General features: G+C 34.6%; 1 protein-coding gene across 3 annotated transcripts in view; it reads left to right on the forward strand.

Moving 5' to 3' along the window:
* The window catches only part of LOC123268622 (lachesin-like), a 311927-nt gene that overhangs the window by 176084 nt on the left and 115813 nt on the right, over positions 1-20030 (forward strand). Inside the window, exon 1 of one of the 3 annotated variants that reach the window (XM_044733859.1) lies at positions 10933-10969. The exons of the other annotated variants lie outside the window; for them this stretch is intronic. The gene's annotated coding sequence lies outside the window, so the exon portion shown is untranslated. Of the gene's footprint in view, positions 1-10932; positions 10970-20030 lie in introns of those variants that run through there. 3 annotated transcript variants of the gene reach the window in all.

Here is a 20030-nt window from a genome sequence, read left to right on the forward strand (position 1 = left end):
TAGTCCACTACTACTATCTGAACTACTATCTTAACACATATTCAGCTGAGAATAATTCTGGCACAGGCTGCGAAAAATTACCATGCTTCAATTGCATCACCGGAGCGTAATCACTCGGCTTATTATTGTTTTCCAGATTTACCTTCTTATATCTTATCATTGCTATTATTTTCATCATTTTTTCAGCTTTTCGTTAAAAAAATTGAAAATTTTCGAAAATCGGGAAGTTATTGATTTTACCCATGTCGATCGCCGCCAGACTGGTCGAAATCGGTTAATTCGTTGAGATATCGTTGGCGAAAAAAAAATTCGGAAAAAGTGAATTTCTCCTAAATTTTCAGTCTGATCGATTTGTGTTTGAAAATAAATCATAGGATTTGAAAAACTGCGTCGAATGCTACTAACCACGTGAAAAACGGTTTATTAATTAAAAAGTAACTGCAGTTTGAAAATTTAAAGAATAGTGTTTTATTAAATTTCTAACAGACTTTTTAGCTTGAAGAGCTTAGAAGCACAGAAAAGCTAACTCTTTGAGCTCGGAGAGCTCAAAATAATACACAAATTACATTTTTGAGTTCGAAGAGCTCAAAAACGTCATAAGTGCAATTTTTAAACGCTTAGGTATGAAATTAGCGGGAAGTTGCAGGGATGATGGCTTTTAGGGTCAACCGTTTTCCTAATTTTTAACTTCCCGCTAAGAAAATTGAAAATTTTCAAAAATCGGGAAGTTATTGGTTTTACCCCGTTTTTCGAAAATCGAGTTTTCATCAGATCTCGACGTTTTGAGGTCCTAGGAAGCTTCCCTGACTATTCGCGCGAGGGTATCATTATGTCTGTATGTGTGTGTGTGTGTGTGTGTGTTTTTTTTTTTTTGTAGGGGAATCCTTTTTACGGATTCTAGGCATAGCTGTTTGGCCTGGATATGTGGCGACTCGACGCAGCGTCATACTAACTCGACACTAACGCCCCTACCCACTAAACCCTAAACCCCTTTTCCTTCTTTCCTCTAATCCCTCATGGAAACCGCCGTCAGGCATTACTTCGTGAAGGGAGGATCTAGCTACTGCTCTTCCTTCTGGTGGCTAAGGTGTTAACTATCTTCCTTCTATCTTCTGCTATTTGCTCTTTTTCTTTCGGTGGAACGCAAGTCTTTAAGGACTTCTGTTGCAAACGTGTTGGTAGCGTTCCAGGCAGCTTCTGATGACAACATTGCTTCTACTAGTGAATCTGGTTGCATTCTCTGGTTCAGGATCCTCTCCAGTTCTTCACGCTGTGGATCGAAACGAGGACATACAAAGAAGACGTGCTCCGCGTCTTCAGCAGCTCCTGGGCAGGACGGGCACTCCGAAGAGTCATCGTGCTTAAAGCGGTGTAGATACTCTCGAAAACACCCATGTCCCGACAACATCTGCGTAAGATAGTAATTGACCTCACCGTGATTCCGGTTAAGCCAAATGTCGACCCGAGGTATGAGACGGTGCGTCCACCTACCCTTCTCTGCAGCATCCCATTGTAGTTGCCATCGGCCTATGCTCTTCTGCCGTTCTTCAATTCTAAGTTCTTCCGGGCTCAGTGCAGTTGACCTTTTCGTTGGTAAAGGGCCCGTCTTTCCTCTGCTAGAACTCTAAGAGGTAGGGTTCCAGCAATGACGCACACTGCTTCTTCTGGATATAGTGCGGAAGGCACTAGCTACTCGTAGGGCACTCAGTCGGTATATTGGTCCAGCTTTTCTCCATGATTCTTGGGTTTCCAGTGCATCAGCCCAAATGGATATTCCGTAAGTGAGCACTGATGTGACTACTGATGACAATAGTAGCCTCCTGCTCTGCATTGGGCCTCCGATGTTAGGCATCAGCCGTGCGAGACTAGCCCTCACTACTGACGCTTTGGCACTGACATGTTCCACCTGCTGTTTGAAGTTGAGTCGTGCATCCAGCATCACTCCCAGATAACGGATAAATGGTTGTGATGTGATTTCTCGGTCACCGACATTAATCTTAATTGTTTCAACTTCTTTTCGGCTGGTAATAAGCACTGCTTCGGTCTTCTGCTTGGCCAGTTGTAGGTTCACTGTATCCATCCACTGGTTGATCTTCTCAAAAGTGATGTCAAACAGATGTTGAATCTCGTCGAGGTGTTTGGCGACGATCACTGCGGCAACATCATCCGCATACGCTACCAGTTTGACACATCTTGGAAGCTTCAGTCTCAGGAGCCCGTCATACATGATATTCCACAGAAGTGGACCAAGAACAGAGCCCTGTGGCACACCACCGGTTATATCATACTCTTTTGGACCATTCTTTGTATCGTATTTCAGCACTCTATCTGTAAAATAGCTAATCACTAGTCTGCGAAGATATGTTGGCACGTTCTTCTCGTCGAGAGCTTGCATGATGCAGTCCCAATTAGCGGAATTGAAAGCATTTTTGATGTCCAAGGCAGCCACCAGGCAGTACTTCTTCGTTCCACCCTTCCATCTAGTTCCTGCGATTGCCTCTTTGGCCGTATTAACAACCAGGTTGATCGCGTCCAGGGTTGATCGTCCTTTCCGGAATCCATACTGGTTGTCTGCCAAGAGTGGGTCGACTACTGCATCTATTCGCTGATGGATGATACGCTCAAATATCTTACCCGCCGTATCTAGCATGCAGAGTGGTCGGTAAGATGACGGTTCTTCTGGCGGTTTCTTTCCTTTAGGTAAAAGTACTAACCGTTGCTGTTTCCACTTACGAGGAAAAGTCCCCTCCTTGAGGCATGCGTTGTAAGCGTCTAGAAATAATGTTGGTGCTGCCTTTATGATGGTTTTCAAGGCTATATTAGGGATTCCGTCCAATCCCGGCGCTTTATTATTTCCTACCCGATTACAGGCCTCCAACAATTCTTCTTCAGTGACAGGTGGAATGTCGTCCAGTTCATCTTGCGTTGACTGATAATTGAGACTGTGTTGCTGTGGAAACAGCGCAGTGACGATTTTCTGAAGGAGTTGGGGACACGTAGGTGACGGCATTTGTTGTTTCTTCAGGTGCGTCATGACCACCTTATACGGCCGACCCCACACGTCTTTGTCGACCTCGTATATGAGCTCTTTCCAGCATCTTCTTTTGCTCTCTTTTATGGCCTTATTAAGTTCACGACGAGCTTTTTTGTACTCTGCGATCAGCACTGCAGAGTAAGGTCGTTGATAGCCACGCTGTGATATTCTTCTCTTTCGATGACACTCTTTACGGAGGTTGCTGATATGATCATTCCACCAGTGTACCGCAGGTCTTGAATTCATAACACGTTTGCGAGGCATACTGGCATCACAAGCTTGTGTTACTCGCATCATCAGAGCCTTAGTATGTTCTTCTGCACATCCAGTCTCTATCGGATCACTATCGAGGGCTGTTAGCAATACTTCTGGGTCAAGAGATTTCACCTTCCAACCGACGGTGTTAAATTGCTTGATAGGCCCCCGGAGGTTCTGGTCGTTTGACGTTTCCCAGAGTATCGCATGATGGTCACTGGCAGTGTAGATGTCCAGTACCTTCCAGTTAGTGTTACCTTTAGCAAGGCTGGTACTGACAAAAGTGACGTCTACAATCGAGCTTGCGTCACCTTTGGTGTAGGTCGGCGTGTCACCACTGTTGAGCAAGACTACATCTAGTGTAGAAAGAGCTTCTAGCAGCTCTCTTCCTCGTGCATTAGTCTGCTTACTGCCCCAGTCCACTGCCCAGGCGTTAAAGTCCCCGGCTATCGCCACTGGATGATGTTGCTTCGCGTCCTCGGTCAGTCGATCCAAGAAGTCAGTAAACTCAGCAATTGAGAGGCTAGGTGGTGCGTAGCAGCTGTAAAAACGGATGCCATCTACTGATGCTGCTACAAAGCCAGCGCTGCCATTGGTAGCTACACTCTGGAAAGGGAGCTTACCACAAGCCCAGATCACAGCTTTCGTGGTGATATCCGTCTCCCAAGGTTGTCCAGCTAAATGTTTATATGGCTCCGATAAAAGCACAACGTCGAGCTTTAATTCCCGTACTGTCTGCATAAGCAGGTCATGCGCAGCTTCGCAGTGATTGATGTTAAGCTGCAGTATCCTCATGTTCGTTTATTTGTCAGCTTCTGGAGTGCTTCTTGGAAGACTGGACATCGGCCAGAACCAGACCGGTGAGCAGTGTCCTGAGAGCCAGGTTTTTCCGCACATAACGCACATTTCACTTTATTTTGGCATTGAGCAGCTTGATGACCTGTTTGCCCACATTTGATGCAAAGCCCAGATCGGTCGACTTCGCTTTTACATTGGGCAGTAGTGTGCCCAAAGTGCCAGCACTTATAGCATCGTAATGGTGTCTTAATTGCTCTGACACGGCAATTTACCCAGCCAATCCTTATTTTGCCTGTCTTTCCAAGTATCTTCTGCACTATTGCTGCTGGCAATCGTACCGAAGCAGTTTGAGTACCTCTGTAGGCCGGACGAATTTTAATGACATCTTCAGGTATTTCATAGTCATTTCCAGCTGCCTCTTGTAAGGCCTTCCGGACATCGTCTTTAGTTGTTTCGTCGTCAATGTCCCGGATTTCAAGCTGTTCCTCTGGGCCTTTACAGATGACTTGCGCTTCTTCTTTAAGGATGCTCTTGATGGTCTTCAGCAAAGCTTGTCCTTTGTCTGCGGTCTTTCTGGAAAGCGTAATGAGCATATTCCCATCATTCGTCTTTTGAACCTTGTCAACGACGTCACGGGTCTGATCTGGTGGGACATCTTTTTAATCCGACGCAGTATCTCGGCATATTTTGCCTTCTCAACGGGTCGAATAATTAAGGCATCTGGTTTGGTGAATTTTCGCGGTTTTTCCCGCTTAGGCTCCGGCCGAGATTTGTTCACCGGTTGTTTTGGTAACCGCTCTCTCGCTTGCTCCTTCTTCTCCTTCTTGGATTGGACCTTCTGCCATTCAGTCACCTCTTTTTTCCGGCGTTCTGCACTGCCGTGTTTTCGGAGGGCTTGGTTTCAGGTCCTTTTTCTTCACAACTTGGCAGATCGTTGGGTCGGGAGAAGATCGATCTTTTCTCTTAGTTGACTTGCTGCTAGTTCTGATTCTGTCTTCCGCGACTGATTCACCGTCACCTTCGGCTCCAGTGTCCATTGCTTCTTCATTCACGATAGTTGCTTGAATGCTTCTCTCCGGTGTAGTGCGAGAAGTGCGTCGTACTGTTAAACACCATTCTTCATCAAGTTTCTTGAATCTCTGGAGGGCATTGGCTACGCTGGTCGTCTTGGTCTTAATCTCCTTGTGGATATTGACCTTAGATTGGATGAAGTCATTTAGCTCACTGGTCAGCTTTTCAAGGCGTTCAAACGCTTGCGACCGCTTCATTTCAGCGCTTGCTTCAATCGCTGCTTGTTGGGCATGAGGCCCGTTTTCACTATTGTTGTTTTCCTGAATTTTACTCATACTTTTAAATTCACCAGCGCATCGTACGGAGTGGAGCGGGTTGTCATAACTAGGAACGGGTGTACCCTCGGAGATAGTACTCCTACCCCAGTTCCCTGAGGCCTAGCCGACACTTAGCCAGCCCCGGAATACACGGACGGACTAGACTCGCTCGGAGCGGTGAAGATTCCGATCTCTAACACTCACTGCGTACTTCCTGATCAAGGCCCGAAGTGGCTGGCTCCTGATCCACTGCTGCGACTTACACCTCGGCAGAGCAAGCTCACATCAGCCGTGGCCTGCATCGTCGGAAACTACGACACGAGGTTCCGGTCACTCCCAGTGGGTCACAGCAGGGAACGATCGTCTTGTTAGGTCAGTTAGTGCGACCAACCCATTAAAGGGGAGTTTTGTCCACGGGAGCGTATTTTGTTTGGTTATTTTGCTTGGCTCCTACCCGCTGTACCTCATCAACTAAGAGATTAAGTGTCATCCAAGGACAGCGAGCGTTCTCCCATCCGCTCGGGGAGACGCGCCCGGTAGCAGTATCTCTTCTGCCCCGAATGTGTGTGTGTGTGTGTGTGTGTGTGTGTGTGTGTGTGTAAGTAAGTATGTAAACCTCTTATAACTTTTGAACGGTTAAACCGATTTCATCGCAGTTGGTGCCATTTGAAAGGGATTGGCCAAACTTAAATTTTGAATACAATTTGGACTGATTCAGACCGATGGATTTCGAAAAATCTGAAAAAAACTGTAAAAAAAATTTTTTTCAAAAGTGGTTTTTTTGGAATAACTTTTAAACGGCTCTATCAATCAACTCTAAAAACTAATCAGCTCTTAAGATAAAAAAACCACGTCGATTGCCGCTAATCCGGTCAAAATCAGTTGATTCGTTCGAGAGATATCATGCAGGAAAGAAAACCCAAAAAAGTGTTTTATCGGAATTACTTCGAAATTTCTAGTTTGACCAATTGTAACTTAAAAATTCATTATGAGGCTTAAAAAATTGCGTAGAATGCCGCCAACCGCGTACAAATCAGTTCATTCATTCAAAAGTTATTGCGGTTTGAAAATTCAAAAAATAGTGTTCTATGAAACTTTTATCAGACTTTTGAGCTCAAAGAGCTCAAAAGCATAGAAAAGGTATCTTTTTGAGTTTGGAGAGCTCAAAACAACACATAGATTGTATTTTTGAGCTCGAAGAGCTCAAAAACTTCGTAGGTGCAATTATAAGCACCCAGGTATTAACGGAATTAGCGGGAAGTTGCAGGGATAGCCTTTAGGGTCAACCGTTTTCCTAATTTTTTTTTTATGATATTTTTATCTGCTAATAGGATAATAACTATTGCATTCCAAAGTTATGAAAATTTGAAGGAAGCTATTTGAGATTTAATGGACGATTATTTCGGCGAGGCTCAATTTAAATATTAGAAATCGATGAAAAAACTGTGAAAAATTAACGTCTCATTTTACGTGGACTATTAAATTGATTCTTTCTTTGTTCGAGGGGTAGAAAAAATTTAATCTGCCTTAGAAAAAATTTTCTGACACAGACTGATGATATTAGATAATGTGGCCGTATCAGACTATATATAGAGATAGAAAAATAATTTACTATAATTTTTTATATGATCTAAAAATTTATAAATTAACACTTTTTATCAAACAAAAATTGGTTTAATAGTTGATTAAATTAAAAACCAATGTCAAATAATCTACTAAAGAGAGTAAAAACAATTTTTTTAATTTTGAAGTTTATAGGTCAAAATTGACTCTCTTGTAACGAGACAACTCAACGATCACGCACCGTCTACCCGAGGTTTTAAAAACTAACTTTTGTCGAAAAATTATATATGGGCATATATTACCATATCAGGATATGGTTAATTTTGATATCAGGCCGTACTTACACATAAAAATAATTTATTTAAAATAACAAAAGACGGGATGATAGAAAAATATGTTGTAATAACAAATAAGTGATTTATATGATCTAACTCGGGAAAAAGTTTAGATCTAATTATATATAAAATTATGCCGAAAAATTTTACAGCTACACCGATAATATTAGAAAAGTACAACACAATTAAAATTTTTGCAAATGATAGAAAAAAAAGAAAATATTAATGCTAGTGTTACTATACATGATCAGATTTAAATTTTTTCTCTGTCCTACCTTTTTCAAAGTAACCTGATTTCTAGTTAATTTAATTTCGACTTACATCTCTTGTTAAGAATTCTTTTTTGTGATACCTCAAAAAGGGCTCCCACGGGTGACTTTTTTTTGGTAAAATAAAACTCGACTGCGGCACGCGCTCGGAACTCCCCAAGAATATTAAATTTTCCGTCGGTGCATAAATTTAAGAGGTAACTACTACAAAGCCCGAATTATACCGAATGACCTCTATCGAATTATTTTTAAATAATAAAATGTTTAAAATATGAATTACTAAATCCATTAAAAAGTTTTAACTTTATTAGGCTGAAAATAAACTTTTGAAATTGCTGGTGAAATAGTAACGAGTTACCAAACTTACGAAGTCTATCAGAGAGATTGTATAATTAAAACAATATTTGAGTTTTATAAATGTTTCCAAGAATTTTATGGTAATAACTTTTTATTATTATTATCATTGATTATTCATTTATTATATAACCAATATTATATTATATAACCAATAGACTCTAGTTCAAGTTCAGGCAGTGAAAAGGACAATCGAAGGGTTCACTTTCTTTTTTCCTTTTTCAAAAACCTTTCTTAGGCACTAATTAACATTATAAAAAAGTTTAAGTTTAATTTAAATTAATTTTTACAAAACTTCGAATCATTTTATTTATTATTAAGACCACGACAAATTGACAGATTAATTAAAAAAAAAATATGCAAATTAAATATCCAATTCGTTGAATTTTTTCCTTGTTCATTATCTAAAGTTTTAATTACCAAAAACTTTTTAAAAACACTGTATACATTTGAGCTAAAAAAAAATGAATATGCATCCTATTATTTCTCGTCTTAATGCAACATGCCAATGGAAGTGAAGGCATTGCAAAATAAAAGATAATTCTCCGTCTCAGTAAATCTCAGTAGTATGAAAGAGTCTCAATTTGCATTTTTAAATATTTTTAATCCAATAGTTTTGTTACTTCTTGTTTCTCAGATACTTTTTTAATTTTTCTTTCAAACTTTTTTGTTCCACTATTATCCTTATCATTATTATGATTATACTTAATGTTTTATATTTTCAGTGTACCTAGATACAGATATAAATAAATTCTTCCGCTTTGTTCTTTTATTCATGGTACTCGTTGGCGGTAGTTCGTACACCCGATTCATCATCTCAAACTCATTCACGCTTTCCTCGGTTGCCTTATCCTCCACTTCCACCTCCACCTCCACTTTCAGCGGCAGTACCACTACCAACATCGGGAATGAAAAGTACAAGCATATATATAAGTATAAGTGGAAGTTGTACTGGTAGTAGTGGTAGAAGCAGAAGTGGGTATACTACCTTTACCAGTACGCCAACCAGGTGTATAGTAATGTAAGAGTATAGTAGCACTTTGCCAGTTGGCTGGACTGATATCTCGAGAGTGCAACTTGAGACGACCGAAATTACAGTGCTTTATCAAATTCATAGAAAATTTATATGCATAGATATACGTGTTAATTAAAACATAATTAGGCGGTATCCAAGTTATTAATTATGACAAAAAATTAAATTTACCTCCGCTCATATTTATGTGTCAGTTACAAATTTCATGTAAACTGGAAAATAGTACCTATCAAATTATTAATATACAAGCCTCATTTGATAGCAACTGCACTGAAAAAACAGAATTTTTTCACTGACAATATTTCTTGTTCTGACAAAAAAACTTGCTTCCATGGAAAAAATATGTAAACAAATATGAAAAAAATTTACATGCCACATATATCTATTTTATATTTTTTCTATATTTTTTAGCCTATATATTGAATAAATCCGTTCAAATTTTCCAAAAAAACTGCTGGAAGTAAATAGCTAGTTCAAGTTGCTAGCATGTCAGTCCTAGACCGTTTTCGATAGTAATAATTCATATTTTTTTTGCTTGTATGTTTTTATATACATATTTTTTGTAAAGGTGGTATTTCTCTACAGATAATACATTGTACCCTCTGCTCAGAAATTTACGTCTACTGATTATCACAATATCAAGATTTAGTACAGTCGCCGTACCAAACTTGAAATTACATGGATATAACTTTACTTTTTGACATTATTTACATTTTTTAACAGGGTTAAAATTGATAAAAAAAAATAACATAATTAGTCATTAATTACTCGCAACAATATACCCGTATTTTGATTATCCCAATAGTTGATATTCTGACATGAAAAATACTTTTTCTTCTGTGTGATATAATATGAAAAAAACTTAACTTTTTATTTTTAACTTTGTCTCATTTTTATGAAAGGTTTTAAGAATTGGTTTTTACTCCCGAAAGTGGGAAAATATTTGTGCAATTTTTTGATATTGTAGTACTTTCAAATTCTGAAAATTCCTCTTTCCTTTACAAGTCATTTGAAAGCACAGTGATCGTGCTTTTTTCCTATTTTTAAATCGCTAAAATTTTTCACATTGTTTATCAATCGATAGCAAATATTTAAAATAAAAGAAAATTCTATCTTTTTCAAAGGATTTGTTTCTAAAGTAAAATATTTTTTCATTCAAAAGTTGGTTTCTTTATGTCAATGCGAGATGACGCTTACTGACGTGTTTCTCACACATAGTCTTTCATTCTGTTTCATTACTTGTGAAAATTGTCAATTCTGTTAATTGATTAGCAAAGAAAAAAAAAATGATGAAGTAAAGAACAAAAAAGTCGGCATTGGTAACAAATCTTCAGTGTAAAGAGAGAAAGTAGGAGTAGGAAAAAAATTTTTGGTCTGAGACGTGAAACTTTTTCTGGCGCTCTTTTGCCAAAGTTACTTTCTCAAATATTCATGTTTTTATTATTGGCGCCACGGGACGAGGCAATATAAACCGTCTCACGCAGCAGATCTCAGCGGAATAAAACGTCTTAATTTGCATTTTTAAACAGACTCCCCATTTTTAATCCAACCTTACCATCCTTGGTGCTTTTTCACTGCGCTCTTTTCGCCCTTTTTATCTCCCGTATTATTTTTATCCTCTTCACGCTCATTCAAGACCTTTTTTATTTTTTGCTGACATTTTTTCACGGCATGACGACACTATGCTTCTACTTAGTCGACGCAGACCTGTCACTACTCACTTACTCTTCTCGATTTATCGTTGCTAGTTTTTCTTATCCATTTACAGTTTTTCAAATTATCTAACACTTTTTAGTCGTGAGAGTTATGAAATACTTGTCAAATTGCTGAGATCTCTCTTCCTTTTCAATGAAATTTCTATCACTTAAAATAGTCAACTTTATTGCTGTCATAATTATTAATTTTTGTATGAACATGGAATATTTTTTTCTGTTTTAGGTAAGGCTGTTCCAAGCATAGTCACTGTTAATTTGAAATTTTCAGCACAGTAAACTTCTCAAGTATGTAGCATATTATAACTCAAAACATTTAATCAATTATGAAAGAGAAAATTAATAATTGTAACTCAAATATGTAAAAGAATATATGCATAATAATATTATAATTATTGTTCCCATTCTGTATATTTTTCAATGGAATTAATTAAGGACTAGTAGCCAGAAGTATTCATGTAACGTGTTTTAATGATCCATGTTTCGAGTTTTCTACATGCTTCGGGCTGAATATTCACATTCGATATTATAAACTTTTATCTATGTTTTTAACAAAATTACGATTATATTTTCGAATATATCCCAGGTTTTATATTGTCTAATATTTCGTTTATGTAATATCTACTTCATCAAAAAGATAAACTTTTAATGATACAATTCACTGTTAAAAAATTATTGTATATTTATATACACTAATGGAAAAAATTAAGGGACCAAAAAAAAATTCCAAACTTTCGGGAAGTCTTCAACAGTCCGTAACTTCGAGAAAAATGGTCGTACAGGAAATCAAAAAAAAGGAAATTGTAGCTCCAAGTGTCTAGTTTTTGGATTAAAATTACAATTTTGTAGCTTCCGCGGTTTTTGAGTAATCGTAGAAAAACCAGCAACAAAAAAATTTTCAAAATTTTTTTAGTTTTTTCTTTTGGTCTACGGGCGTGGAAAAAATTTTTTTTGCTCGACGGGCAGACAGCGTCAACTTTTGGCCAACTGCGCTAAACGAAGTTGCCCCTTTCTGCCTTCGTCGAGCAAAAAAATAGTATACACTCCACGGGAAGTAAATAAGAAAGCCTCAGATCACATGTTTGTTGACCTCGGCTTCGCCTCGAATTAATTACATATGATCTGAGACATTTCTTACTTTACTTTCCTAGGTGTGTAATATACTATTTTAGCTTAACCACTATGAGGATCAGATACTTTGCTCATTTAGCTTTAATTTGTTTTTTATACACCTTGATACGTCCACTTCTCGCCGAGATATCGGTCTTCAATTGGAAAAAGATCCTTTTGTCTGATTATCGATATCTCAGCAACCAATGATCGCACAGAAAGTTGAAGATGAGTTTCAAGAACTTGAATGAATTCTCCTTAGCGAATAGCCATTGCTTTTCCGAAAAAAAATTTTTTCTTTTTGTCACATGAATTTGAAAATGCAACAAAAAAAGGGCTTTTGGTAGTTTTTTGGAAAATCAAGCGCTGGATCGAAAATATTGAGGAAACCACTAATGTTAAGTGTGCCTTTTACAGTTCAATATGTCCACAAAAACCCTACAAAAAATCAAATTAATCCAGCTAGCCGTTTTTTTGTTTCACTCGATCGAATTTTTGAAAAAATTAAAGGATCACGTTTTTTGCTCTGAGAAGCTCATAATTTTTTAAAATGAGAAAATGCTTAAATTTTCGAAAAAAAAAAAATTTCAAAATAACAAAATTTAAAAAAAAAATATTTTTTTTGAAAAAATTTTTTTTTGAACAAGTTCAGGAAATTCAAAAACCCATCGCCCAAATCAAGAAATTTTGATTTTAACCAAAAAAATTTCTTTCAGCGCAAAGGGATTAGTTTTGAAAAAAACTGTTGGATTAAGCGAACTTTTTTTTTTAATTTAATTAAAAGGAGATCAATAGAATCAAGGAATGCAGCGGCGAAAACGCTTAAAAAATGATCGGGCGATGGTTTTTTGAATTTCCTTAACTTATTTTTTACAAAACTAATCCCTTTGTGCTGGAATTTTTTTTAATTTTTTTGGTCAAAATCAAAATTTCATGATTTGGGCGATGGTTTTTTGAATGTCCTGGACTTGTTCAAAATAAAATTAAAAAAAAAAAAAACTATTTTTTTTGAAATTTTTTTTTCGTTGAAAACTGCCCAAAAATTTGGAATTTTTCTTGATCCCTTAATTTTTTCCATTAGTGTATTTAAATTAAAGTAATTTCAAAAAAATAAATTCTTCCAACAAGAATTACTGTTTTTTTTTGGATTTGATAAAATTTTATTAAAAATTTTTTCGTTCCATTTTAACGGGATACTCTTAATCAAGAAAAAATTAAATTCGGTTTTAAAAATTAACTATTTGTATTTTTTTCGATTATTTTTCTTACACGGTCGTAGATTTTTTTAAGAATGTATAAAAGAGAGGTATGCATGCAGTATTAGGGGGATCCGGTAGTTTAAGAGGTAGAGCTTCTTACATGTAATCAGGGAGGTTCTATACTCATATTTTTTCGGTTATTCTTTGCTTTCGATGAATTTTTAGAGTAGCAACTATTCAGTTAATACTCAAATAAATACTTACAGTTTCGAGCTTACTCAAATTAATTACTCAAATTAATTGAAGACGAAATGAATTTATTCATGGTTATAAATTTATTAGTTATTTTGATTAGATTATGTTATAATAAGATTAATTCTTAATTTCTATCTCTGTACTTACATAATAATTTTTCACACATTAATGAACAGTTTGTATCTAGAAAATTATAAATTTGTTTTCTAAAAAATCAGAGTTTTTCTTCAAGTATTTGTAACCTTAAGTATCATAACTACTTTTCACGTATTTTATAAAAGATAGAATTACAATTTTTGCAAACGATCAAAAAGAGTTTTTATGTTTCAATAATGCGTTTCTTTATTTATCTCTTTTCTAAAACACAATAAAATCTCCGTGCTCGTGATTGTCTGTGCGTATGCATACAAATACCGTGAGAGTTAAAAGTTTTTTTATACAAAAAGTGATGATTTAGTGTTACTATTGAAACTAAAGCTTTTTATCAAGAGACGTGCTTCGCGCATTGACGAGTTTCAGTCGCACGTGTCGACAAGTTGATGCTATTTTTCTCTTGATCCCTAAAAACTTTAAATAAACTCGCTATGTTTAAAGCCGTTTTCACTAATTCGAATGTTATTTTTGTTTTTGAGCAGTAATAGAACGAACGGCGTTCATAAGTTATAATGACATTACAAACAACTCGTTAAATAAATTCAACAAATTCTCTCATTTATTTTTGACGATATTTATTGCAAATAGTGACACGTTATTAAATAATGAGTGTCAAATCAATTATTCTATTGAAAAATTTCGATAAAATTTATGTAGTGTTTATTGAAATTGAAGCAGCTTTAATATCATCAGGTTGAGATAAAATTTTATTTTTTATCGCTGTTAATATTCAGAACTTATGAATCATTAAAGGTTTTAAGCGCAGCATCATTTTCCTCTTTATATTATTTTTTAGAGCTTGTAAATTTTTTAGTTTACTTGCTCAATATCACCCCGTAAATTGATAAATTATTAACTCGCTTTATGAATTTTTGAGTAGAATCAGGTAAAAAAATTTAGTGCAGTCTCTGATAAAATTTGCTCAATATTTTATCAATGTTTTTATAATTTTTTATACCTTAAACTTTTTACAATAAAATTAGAAAATATATGACTGAAAATAAAATAAAAAAAATTAGAAAAACGGTTGACCCTGAAGGCCATCCCTGCAACTTTCCGCTAATTCCATACCTAGGCGCTTAAAATTGCACTTATGACGTTTTCGAGCTCTTTGAGCTTAAAAATACAATTTATGTGTTATTTTGAGCTCTTCAAGCTCAAAAGTCTTATCAAAATTCGATGAAAGACGATGTTTCTAATTTTCAAACTGCTGTAACTTTTTAATAAATCAACCGATTTTCACGCGGTAGGCGGCGATCGATGTGGTTTTGAGCTCTATAAATGATTCTGAACAAAAAAATTGATCTGATGAGATATTTCGGAGTTATTACAAAAAAACACTTTTCGATTTTTTTCGACAACGATATCTCACGAACGCATCAACCGATTCTGACGCTCTATGTGACGATCGATGCGGGATTTCAAGGTTAAGAGCTGATAAGTTTTTGAAGTTGATCGGTTCAGCCAATTCGGAGATATTTAAAAAAAATGAAAAAAAACAACTTTTTTTGCAATTTCTCGAAATCTACTGGTCCGAATCGGTTCCAACTTACAGGAAATCTAAGTTTGGCGAAGCCCTTTCGAATGACACCAACCGCGATGAAATCGGTCAAGCCGTTCAAAAGTTACGAGAGGTTTACACACACACACACACACACACACATACAGACGTACGGACATCATCGTGAAAATAGTCAGGAAAGCTTTAGGACCTCGAAACGTCTAGATCTGATGAAAACTCGATTTTCGAAAAACGGGGTAAAACCAATAACTTCCCGATTTTTGAAAATTTTAAATTTTCTTAGCGGGAAGTTAAAAATTATTTGATGGAATCTTTCTTTAATATTTGATTCAAAGTATTAACTTTTTAAAAAAAAATTTTTTTTGAATATTAAAGGTCTTTTAACGCACCCGCGTGTCTCAATTTTTTGTTTAAGAGTTTTACCTAAAAAATCAATAATTTAACGTATTTTTAAAAAATTATAAAATAAAACGTAATAAAATTAAAAGTAATAGTATATGTTAAACAAAATACATTGAATTAAATTTTAAACAAAAATTTGTTCAAGCAAGAATTGACAAGAACTGACATCCATAATACTCAAAATTTTAATCTACTAAATGGTGGAATATTTATCCGGTCTGATGTAGTTTTTAGAGCCATTAGTGAAGTGAAGCACCCGTGAAGAAGGAATTATGTATAACCACAAGGCACATATGGTCGTATGAAGTTTTTTTAAAAGAAACGTGTCTAGTCGTCTAAAAATATTTACATTAATATTCATACGAAATTTTTTATTATTCTGTACTACGTCATATGCATATTAACATATCATGTTCAAAATTTATACGAAATAAAATTCGAAAAGGGGTTGACACTTCAGACCATCCCTACAACTGTTTACTATTTTCGAGCTTAAAACGCCCAAAAATTTACCAATTAGTTCATTTTTGAACTTGTAAAAAATCGGTACTAAATTGATAATTTTCTATTTTTTTAATTATTAATTTTTAAAGCGAGCAGGTATAAAATATTCCACTTGATTTTGAATTTGAAAAATCAATTGGAGACATAAAAAACTAAAAGCATAAACTATGAATGCTGTGAATAGATTTTATCTGAAATAAAAGACTTGAATTCAAAACAAGATGATCAATAACTAATAAAAAATTCAATATCTCTCGGTTTTTCCATCCATCCAATAAATAAAACGTATCAATATCAGTATCAATATTAATATTATTCATCGTAATAAAAGTCTCTCATCCTTTAGAGTTGTCATAACTGACACGTTAGGTCAATTTGCATTTTTTAAAGACAACTACAACAATGAGGATTGTGGTGTTGCAGAGAGGAGGGTATGTGTTACCGATATCCAGGATTAAACCGCAGATATCTGTTACCAGCTATTGCAGAGACAAAGACAGCGAGCATCAGAGCGGGATGATGTTTCAGCGCATTTGAATATCAGGAAATGAAGCCTCTTGTCCCTCGAGATGAAGGCATACCAGAACTGAGAGCTTGGAATCTAAAACTGAGAGCCGCGATGCTGCTGCGCTAGATCCAGTGCTAGAGAAAAATAAAATAAACCAAGAAAGTGAACATCAGAGTGCTATTTGAATAATACTTTGCATTTAAATGCCCGGACCGATAAAAGAAACCATCGGGCCACTTGAAATATCCTATTACGCGCTATTATCTTTCGCCACCCGGATTCAAGCCTTTTACGTCTTCGACACCTTAAATTTTTTTCTTTTTATTTTTTGTTTTTTATCATCACAGATTACTCTTCTGATTGTCCCATGCTTTTTCTGCTTTCTCTTGGGTAAACCTATCTAGCCGAATATATCTCCAATAACCATCCGTTTTTTTCCACCATTTGCGGTCTCCACGATTTTCACTTCTGTTCAGTTTGTATCTTCGGTGCTATTGTTGTTGTTATTATTGTTATTGTATTTTTTTGTCAGCTTTAATAAAAAATTTCACACACTTTTAGACAGACTCTAACATGATATACTTAAGGGTCATTTTTCTTTAAGTATAAAAAGGTTTTTTATGAAAAGGTTTTTTTACAAGAAAAAAAAACGAAATTTATTAAAACCTATTTGAGAAATTGATTATAATGACATGTTAGTGCTATTCACTACGCGAACTACACTGAAAAAAAAAAAAAAAAAATTAACTTGATTAAAGAAGAAAATTTTTGAATCGAGCAAATTATTTTGAAGAGCTTCATAATTTTGAAATAAGTAAAAAAATTTTTAAATCAATTTAAATAAATTTTATTTGATTTAAAAATGTGTATATAGGATGAAATAGAATATAAAGCTTTTATGGCCATATTGATCAGATCAACTCATATCATCAACCATAATCTCTGGTATTGCAGTTTCATAAATATTTTCTAAGCAAATAAGAATTTTCAAAAAAATTCACTGATATTCGATGAGTCATTTATAATATATGGAAAAAGAAATATTGTGATAGTAGCTATCCAGTGGATCGTGAACGTAGTATCGTGATGAGTACAAAACGATTTCATTATTTTCATAAAATTTTAAACCCCGAATAACCAAGCTGTTAAGTTACTCGTGAATGTTTAACATGACAAAATTGATAAAACAATATTTATTAACCGGCAACGTCAGCCGAGTGGTCAAAAGCGCACGGCCTATAGAGCACTCGAACTAACTCACCGGCCAGGCGTGGGTTCGAATCCCAAGCTGGTCTTAGAAACCAGCTTGGTTGAGATTCAACCCTTGCCGCGTAGGTTAAGATTCTCACAACCCAAAAAATACCCCAACGTATCACTCCCAACAGTTAAAGTCGGCGATATGACCACAGCAGTTAAAACCGGCTCTAAATAAAAATTAATTTAAAAAAAAAATATTTATTGATTATTTCAATTTGAATTAACAGAATAATAATATTAATAGTGACAATTCTAAGGACAGAATATTTACAAATATGAAATAAATTTATTGTGAAATAACGATATGTACGATTCGAACGAATGTGCCATGTAATAAGGAAACACTATCGCGATCATAGCGATACAGGCGTATGATGTCCAGATCCATGTGCACAGTAAAAAATTTTGTGTAAAATTAACACAATTTTTGTGTTATTATACACGATCCACACATAATTTGTGTTAAAATTCAACCACAAAGTCACACACTTTATCTTATTTTAAGACAAATTTTATATTATTTTAACACAGACCCCGAGTTGAAAAAATTAACTTAAATAATGAACTTAACGAAAAACTCTACTTACAAGTTTTCATATGCTTCATCAGTGCAATAAATTTAGTAGGGTATCTCTCAACGAGTGAGAGCAGATAAAAAACTATAATACTACAGTTCCATAAATGAACGTATTTGAAATTTAATAGCCTTAAAAAAGATCTCAAGTCAATCATTGTAGATGTTTTTCTTATTATTATTATTATCATTACAATTATAATTATTATTATTACTATTATAATCATTATTTGTGAGGAAAGATTTAAAAGCATAAGACCTTCAATACTAATTAAAAAATTTTCTCAAATAGAAAATAATTTTAGCAATGTCATCCGCGTATATTTCTATTTTTATTAGCATTAACAACGGAATTCCAACTTTAACGGTGTTTATATACCAGAATGACAAAAAAAGGAAGAAAATAAATAAATATTTGGTTTGGTTGAAATAATATGACGGATTGACGTGATCTCAGTGTGGGAGTATGTTGTTATAACGGCCTATAACTCAAGCGTGAGTAGAAAGCTTCGGAAATCGCAACACAAAGCTTCGATCGCGTCAACATTAGTTTTCCAGACGCGGACCAGAGTGGAATTCAATTTGGCGCTCTACGGCGTTGAATTCACGCTGTTACCTATATATCTATCCATACGCACGCACGCACACACACACACAGTCCCACTTGTATTGACAAATACAAATGAACACATGAAAAAAATATACTAGCAATAGCTGCAGTTTTGATTTCGGGTGTTCCAGTATGTTATATATGTCTTTGACATAAATACTTTTTACTTTAAATTCATCAGGAAACAGCTTTTCTCTCTACTTCATTCTACATCTTTATACTTGAATAAAATGCTTTCTGTTCTTTCCTTATCAATATATTTGAAGCTTGAAATAAACTCAATAACTTGAGTGAATTAATATTTACCTTTATAATTTTGTAAGGGATTGAAAAAAATTTTTTTAAGACAATATATGACAAGTTGTGGCCGCAAATTTTTATGTTAGCATAGGGGCAACAAATCATATGTTATGATAACAAAACATTAGGTATTAATAAATAATTTAAATAGAATATTAAAAAAACAGTTTTCCATTGCAACAGAGCCCTTTAGATTGTACATTAACGAATTAATTGGCGTAACAAATATTGTTACTGAAGTAGCTAAGTTATTTTTTTCAAATCATTTATAGTAACAAAAATAAATTTATTTTGTTATGTCAACAAATAGATTTTATTAAGGCATCGCAACAAATAAATTCTGTTATGACATAAAAATAAGCTAAATTAACGGTCACGGAATAATTTTTTTGTAACCACCAACAGATATTGTTATAACAACAAAATGGTATTGTCAAGGCAACAGATTGATTTGACATTTTTATATTTTTATATAATCCCATCTTTTGAAATTTTTACTTTTATAAAAATTATTTCAATCAATTTAACAAGTTCTTGAGCTAAGAATATATGTATATTCATAAAAATTTTCAAGTTCATGAATTCTTGTATCAAGAAAATTTTCTTAATAAAAGTATTTTTTTTTCTCAGTATGTACAATTTCAATTTGAAATTGGGGAACAGTTATTAATAGGCTTTATATTTCTGATACCAAAATAAATTCTTAATGATTTCCTTCTGATGCTTGGATATTTTATGATTAAACCTTTTAAAATGAACGTCTCAACTAAAATATTCAAAGTATGACACCTGCCAATAAAATATTTAAATTTCAAGCTTCAATATCGAAGTTCTTATTTCAAAACTTGCACTCTAAAAATCATATATTAACAACATACAGACTTGAATTTTCAATAAATTATTAGTTTAAATAAAAAAAAAAACCATGCATGTGTAAAAGGTACAAAGGAGTAGA

The sequence above is a fragment of the Cotesia glomerata genome, linkage group LG7 (genome assembly GCF_020080835.1).
Source record: "Cotesia glomerata isolate CgM1 linkage group LG7, MPM_Cglom_v2.3, whole genome shotgun sequence".
NCBI lineage: Eukaryota > Metazoa > Arthropoda > Insecta > Hymenoptera > Braconidae > Cotesia > Cotesia glomerata.